The sequence below is a fragment of the Protopterus annectens genome, chromosome 12.part0 (assembly GCF_019279795.1).
Source record: "Protopterus annectens isolate FY-2018-M chromosome 12.part0, PAN1.0, whole genome shotgun sequence".
Classification (NCBI taxonomy): Eukaryota; Metazoa; Chordata; order Ceratodontiformes; family Protopteridae; genus Protopterus; species Protopterus annectens.
The window spans coordinates 9,787,509-9,795,519 of NC_056746.1; the positions used below are offsets into that span (position 1 = coordinate 9,787,509).

At 38.8% G+C, this 8,011-nt stretch overlaps 1 protein-coding gene across 1 annotated transcript in view; it reads right to left on the reverse strand.

Moving 5' to 3' along the window:
• Positions 1–8,011, reverse strand: part of CLEC19A (C-type lectin domain containing 19A) — a 277,550-nt gene that overhangs the window by 101,715 nt on the left and 167,824 nt on the right. The gene's annotated exons all lie outside the window — the stretch shown is intronic.

Here is an 8,011-nt window from a genome sequence, read left to right on the forward strand (position 1 = left end):
ATGGTAGATATGAGCATTCTAAGACAACGTAGCAATTGTCTCATTCTCAGACAACCTTTTAACACCTAAATAAACTAACACAGTATACGACAGATGTCCATACATAACTTCCTTGAAGGCAAAAATCTCACTTGCAAAGTTGTCAAGAACACACATGCTACATCCTTGACATATACTGCTCACCACAAACATAGTCCTTCTTATGCTGAAGCATTTAAAAGAAATAATAACGAAGAATAGTAACCTGAGGCAATATGCAAATTGCCTCAGGTCACTGTTCTATGTTATTATTTAGTTTTATTTGGTGACCTTGCTGTTCATTTAAGCACTTAAAATAAACCTTCCCTAACCTCAAAGACCTTCAAAGCCATCAAACAGCCACACCAATCATCAAAAACACTAAACCACACACCAAAAACAAATACTAATACCCCGAACAAGCCTACACCCAATGATCCCCAAGAACAACGCCTATAAGGCAAGCAAACACTTTACCTAGTATTCCTGTCATAGGGGAGTCTATTGTATAACACACAGATGCCCCTCTCACCAGGCTGGACAAGGAGAAGATAACGGTTAGTTGCCTATCTGAAGCTAAGATCTGCAATATCATGCATATACTCAAGTCACTGCACAACAAGTACCAATATGACTCTATCATAGTCCATGTGTGTGTAAATGGCCTGAAGCATACCCGAACGGACTATATGAAAAGAGACATTATGGATATCTTTGAATATATGTTTCAACAGGTAAGTGCCTTGCCTTGAACAGAATTCTACCTTCGCCAAGGATGATGCCACAATATGAACAGAAAATTATTGATTTTAGTATTTCTGGTGTCCCTTATTTTAGGTTTAGCAGAAACAAACATATGACTCACTATTTAAGTAGCGTCAAGCAAGAAAAAAATGTAATGTTTAAATCAAGTTGCTACTCCACGGCTGAAAAAATTATTACTACACAGCTTTCTTGCTATTTAAGAATAGTTCCAAGTAAACTTGTTTAAAAATTGCAAGGGAATTCATTGATGTAAAAACAGATGTAATTCAAGATTACTTTGGTAAAACGGACAGACTTCGTGCTATTATAAAAATTTCAGTGAGATTGATATAAAGTCCAGAGGCTTGAACAAATATTCACTCAAACCAGTTGGTGCTAGTGAATCGCACAACCTTCTTTAAATTCAGCAGTTCCTTAGGGGCTCCTATCGTATGAAACTTCTAAGGATGGCAAACACAAGGCCCCAAATTTCAAACAGCTGTTCAAATGCACCTTGTTCAAGCAGAGTCCTTCAGTATTAGTCAGTCACTTAATACTCTTTACGCTTCTGTAGTTTTCCAAGTACTTCCAATATTTTCAAATAAGGACCATTGACCATTGACTGTAAAACATAAATCCAATTAAGTTGTCCAACTTTAGTCATTAAAGAAGGGTTAGTTCTCAAAGAAACCCTGGCCCTAGAGAAAAGTATATTGGGATGATTCACCATAAGAGCTTGCAACTCATGTACCCTTCTTGCAGAGGTCAGAGCAATCAGTTAAACTGTTTTCCTTGCTAAGAACCTCATATCAGCCAGATTAGCTGGTTCAAATTGAGCAAGTGTTAGCTTCTCTAACACAAAATTTAGATCCCAAGAAGGGATCATGAGTTTGCTTGGGGGTCTTTTATACAAAACCCATTTCAAGAATATTTTGAAATGAGACTGCGTTGAAAGAAGAGGATCCACGGGCAAACATGCTGAAATGGCTAATCAATGAACCTTGACAGAGGAATAAGAAAGGCCATAGGATAGTTATGCACACAAATATTGTAGAATCAGAAAACAACTAGCCATAAATGGGTGCTGGTTATGCTGTTGGCACCAACTAGAAAACCTCGGCAATTTGCTAATGTATGATTTTCTAGTACTTGTTTTTTTTGCCTCCGTTAGTACCTGTTGCACATCCTCAGTTAACAGGTTCTTAAAAGGACTTAAGACTGTGCCATCCAGACAGTCAATTGAAGTTGATTGATATCTTGTTGGATCAAATACCTCTGTTGTTTTGTGAGTAGATCCAGTATGTGAGGAAACTTGTGGTAATTGCCCCTGGCCATTTCCAAAAGAAGGGTGAACCATGGTTGTCTGAACCAGAAGGGAGCCATCACAAAGATCTTGGTGGATTCCTTCTGAATATACACAAGTATCCTGGATATTAATAGAAAGGGTGAAAAGGCATACATGAACATTTCTGTCCAAGGAACAGAAAAGTAAATGAAATGTCTTCCAGGCCTTCTTCAATGGAGTCCTGAAACAGAATCTTGCCAGTTGATTGTTTAGAGAGGAGGCACAGATGGATCAACTCTTGGAAGATCCCTGATCTACTTTCCATTCTTGAGAGTCTGCCTTGGTCCTGCTGAGTTTGTCTGACACACAGTTTTGCTCTGAATGTAAGATGCCTGTAGAGGGAGATTGTACTGTGAAGCTGTAGCCCAACATTGATAGTACGTAAAAGGGGTACGGAGGTATGGCCCGGTTCCCCCTTGCTTGTTGATGTACCACACAACCTTGGTATTGTCTGTAACCACTTGAAGTGGTCCCAGGGACCAAACGTGGATCAGGGAGTTGAGTGCCTTGATCAGGGCAAGCATCTTCTTGATGTTTATGAGCTTGTGCCTGTCCTTGGTATCCCACACCACTTACAATTTTGTCCCTCCTGAAACTGCTCCCTAAACATAGAGTGAAGTATCTGTGGTGACTGACTGCTTTGGAGCAGGGAAGGGAGAAGGGGAGACCTGGATTTAAACATATCTGTTGTCTCCTCCAAAAGATTTATTTTCTGACAAACCCCTTGAAAAGAAAAAGGGTGATGATGCTGGAGCCAAAGAGATTTTGGATACCAATGTATCTTTTTCATCTGAAGTCTTGCCAGGGGTATAATGAGAATCATAGATGCTATGAGACCCAAAATCCTGAGATATTCCCTTGCAGTGAGTGGAGTCTGAGTACAAAACCTTAGAAGAGATCTAGATAAAGATTTTTTTTTCTGTGGGAGAAAAGCTCTTTGGATGGAGGTGTCAAGTTGATTTCCCAGGAATACAATCCTGTGAGAAGGAGTCAAGAAAGACTTTTGAATGTTCTCTTGAAATCCTAGTTTGTGTAAGAGATCTCTCACCCAAGAGAGAGAGAGATTCCTGACATTTTGAAAAAGACTCTACAAAGATACGTAAGTTGCCTAAATATGAACAAATGTGGATACCCTGTAACCTGCAATGAGCTATATCAACTTGGTGAACACTTTTGTGCAGTTGATAGCCCACAGAGTTAGGCAGTGAACTGATAATGTGATCTGTTCACACAAAACCGTCAGAAATGTCTGAAGTCTAGATGAACAGGGATGTGATGATAAGCAATTCTAGTGTTTCCAGGAAACTTGAAAGGGGAAGAAGAGGTAACAGGTTGTAAACTGACATCATTTTGAATTTGTGCAATATTGCAAACAGGTTTAGGAAATAAAGATCCAAAACTGGTTTCCAAGCATTTTCTTTCTTTAGCACTAGGAGCATCCTTGAATATCCCCCCCCCCCCCCCAGGAAGGAGGAACTGTTTCTAACACTCTTGGAGACAACATGTGATGAAGAACCAGTGGAAACAAAAGAGTCTGATCTGACAGATGAGGAATGACCCCCTGGAAAGGAAGAAGTTCCTCCTCCTGCCATCTGTAACCTCGATGAATGGTTTTCAGAACCCATTTGTCTGAAACTATCTTTGGTCAAAGAGAAAAATGGTGACTCAGACTTTCTGGAAGAAATAAAAGTGGTCAGGGAGGGGGCAGAAGGGGGTCAAATGGTCTCTTAAATAGTCATTCAGACTATGTGGATTGTCCTTGGTTTTGAGAGGTTTGGGACTTCTTTTTGGAACACATTGCCATTTCTAATTAAATGCCTCTTTACCTGTATTTTGTTGAAGCTGTTTATTCTTTCTGCTTTTTTTCCCCAAAACCGAATGAGGAGATGGAAAATCCTTGGATCAGCTTACCCCTTTCATCACACTTTTTGGTCATCTCTGCAGCCCTGGGGCCAAACACTAAATCTCTGTCCAAGGGAGAAGTTAAAATCTAATTTTTAACATTATCTGGGAGGTTCTGAGAATGCAGCCATGCAAATCTCCTCAAAACATTAACAATGGCCATAGCCCTGGAAAACGTAGCAACAGAGTCATGCATATGCTGTAAACAGTGAATAGTGACCTGTGCAATAGAAGAAACTTAGTTGTTTAAAGCAATTTTTTCCTTACAAAAGGTAACTAAAGATAAAACATTCCTCATGCTTTCACAATTTATAAGAACCCATTTTAACATATGAGCCTGACAATTCAAAATTCTAAAAATCAGAATTGCAAAAGTATATATTTTTTTCCAATACCTATCAATAATTTTCCTATCCTTATTAGAAAGACAGCTATTGAAATTAACTAAATGCTTAGCAGCAGTGGGATCAACTAAAGCTATAGCTGGATCAGGTCTGGGAATAGTGTATAAAAATTTAAAAAACTGACAAACTTTATACATTCTGTCTGCCTTTTTAGGGGCAGGTGTCTGACTATTGGGAAAATTGTTGCCATTAACACACATCCTGTAAAGCAGACAGAGCAGGGGGAATGGGTGTAGGTTCTGGAAAACAATTTTGTAATGATTCATAGTATCTTCTGAGGGACAGAGAACTCTTGGTGTTCTCCTACTGAAAACACTGCCACATTCTAGCAGTAATCTTTGAGAAACAGGAAACCCCACATGTAAAATAAGAAACCAAACTCTCCTCTGAGTCTGAATCAGGAATCTGAGAAAAAAGCCCTTTATCTGTTCCTGCATCTTCCTGTTCAGATACAGTGTCGAATCTCTTCAGGAAAAGATGAATCCCTCTTTCTTTTATCAGAAACTGCTTTACTAGAAGAATCAATAGCCTGAATTAAACCCTGAGCCAGACCCAGTAAACTACTCCCATCCATAGAAAATTGAGGAGGAGTAGATACATACTTATTTTTATATTTCTTTTTGACAAGAAAAATGGGGCCAACCATGCTACCAATGGCTGCAGTAACTTCCCCGGGGATGGGCACATCATTCTGACATAACTGCAAAACCTGCCCAGTTCCCTGTCCTAGGACTGACAATAGTAGTTCTCCCTTACCCACTGAGGGGACCACAACAGCTGGAGAGGAGGTGGCTAACCCCTGGTCTATAGTGGCTGTAGGTGCTACATTAGAGGGATTCCCAGGTAAAAAATGAATGATCTGAGGTACAACAAATGACCACAACAAAGTCACCCAACTGTGGCTGAGGCAAATTGCTGTAGTGGCAAAGGCTGTTTGCTTATTTTTTTTCTTTTTGTACCTGGTAGAAGGACTGACCATGGAACCCGTAGTCTGTTTAGTGGTGAAGCCAAAAATGGTGCCTCTTTTCTGGGGAAGACAAGCAGCAATTTCCTGTAAATACTACCAGTCGGCAAAAGTTACTTTTTGACATAAAACACAGTAAAACACTTTAAAACACTATCCCAGACCCACAAATGTCAAATAAACACTATTTTTCAACAGAAAAAAATATTTTTGGTTACTTTACACCACTTTTAAACTGACAGAAAAAAAATGAGTGTCCCATTTAAAAGTACATTACAGTTTTGAGACAGTCCATTAAAACATAACACTCCTAGCTTTAAAATAACTTTCTTGAAGAGAAAAGTAGTAAAACATCAAAAGAATTAAGAAAATGAAAGGTTTTATTCTGCAAAGGGAACGTATCTGACCAGCAAAGGGAAGCACAAGCTGACTGTTGATTCTCAAAAACCTCCAAGTGTACTCTTCGGTAGCAATAAAACTCTGCAGGATTTCATGTTAATTCTTGTCTTTTAGTTAGCTTAGCTTGAGATGCCTGATAGTTTCGGCATGTGGAAGGTGCCCTGAAGCTTTGGAAGCTAGCTGGTTGTTATACACTTGGCAGGATATAACTCATATAGCTATGGCTACAACAGCAGTGATCAATATGATGAATATCACTAAATACAAGGATCTGAACTTTCCCAGTGACATAAATAGAACATACTGGAGAAACCGATATGTGTCTCAAAGGAACCTCACACTATGGAATAAGCACCCCATCCATGTGAAGCCAAGTTCTTCCCTGACCCGATTCAAACTAAACTTTGATCATTGGATGGAAAATCTTAGATTCATCCCTGGTATGGTCCCTATGTCTCTGATGGACAGAGGCTGACAATAAGAAAATGAATCCTCAACTAACCTACCCCCCCACACATAACCCTTAGCTACCTCCTTACTAACTTACCCCACTATCTAGGCATCCAAGGTCCATGGGAACAGAGCTGGGTTGATTTGCTTGGCTATGCTTATAAAGACCGTGGTGGTCATTGGCCTACTATAAATCAATGACCCTATGAACTCATACTGCCTTGATAATAAACATCAGTAAAGATCACTTAGTAATTAAGATATTCATTGTTTTCACTTGTCAAGATAATATATTGAATAAAGAGATACTCAGAATGCATATTTCTGTCAGCAATGTAAGTTAACATCTTATTTTAAAAGTGCACTGCACATGAACGAAGAGATGCAAGTGAATTCAACTAGAAGGAGCATTAATGTTTGACTGGTGGGCCATCAATATACCGCCACAATACAAAATGAGTTAAGAGAATCAGGCCTAAAACCTTTCTTTTTTGACAACTTTACTGACAATAAACTGAAGAGCAAAATACAGTTATCTTGGCATCCCTCCATGAGGTAAGCATTTGTAAAACAAAAGAAATAAAGGCATAAATCTGAGGTGTCCTGATCTTTTATTAAAAAAAAAAGAATGTTAGTAAAGATTTTTTTAGACTATATTTTATAAAAATGGTAAAATATACTGTGAAGTCTTTACTGCTGAAAGCATTTGCTATTTTTTTTCACTAATTGATCAATATTACCTCAGACTTCTGACAGTAAAACTCTGCAGAAAAAAATCTAAACTATGTGTACTTTGTCAAAACAACTACCTGAAGACCGATCCTTAAAGAACATAGCAGCAGCTTTTCATCACCACAAAAGACATTGCCTGCTAACTCAAATAAACAAGTGAGAGCCACCATCTGACTGATAGCAGCTTCCTTACAAATAAATTAAAAACCTGAACAGTAACAAACACATATCAAAGTAAATATGCAGCTTCCTTACAAATAAATTACAAACCTGAACAGTAACAAACACATATCAACGTAAATATGGCAGATACTGATGACCACTGCAACCTAGTGCTGACCTGCAATACCCCCTGTTAAAAAAAGACAGTAGTTTTTGTAGGACAGAGATCCCCCCATGGGGCCGTGTGCCTTGCATCTCCCACCTATTATGATTAGCTATGAGGTCACTACATCAAGGGGGAATGAACGTTTCCCACTCTGTCCAGCCACCAGTACTAGAATAGCAACTCCATCACTCACAAAAATGTCTCTCACTTGCTGTTTTCAATCGCTGAATGATTCAGTCATTTCAAACTCAACCACCTTCTCTGTGCACAACAGTTTTCAGCAAGCAGTCTTATTCCAGAACTGTACAGTTTCCAGAGAAGAGATGAAGACAAATCAAGGCATAGTTTTTGAGTTAGTAATATGTAAATATTTCTTCAGCTTACTATCATATAAACATTTGAGCATATGGTAGGATAATTGAGGAAGATGGCTCAAGTTCTGGAATGTTGTTGAATGGCAACTACAGATCTAGAGTGAAATTTTTAACAGAAATCGGTTCACTTCCATGGTCATCATGCTTCATGATTTTGGTATCAGTAATTTAGTTAGCGAGCACATAGTTAGTATTCATGGAATATAATGTCCACGTTTATTTCAGATCTGTCAACCACGAGCATGCCCTTTAGCAGACCTTGTTGCGAGTGATTTGGCAAGGAAAGCGATAAGAGGTCAGATGCACAGAATGGATCCTTTGCCAATAAATTTTTCATGGATTTAAAAAAGA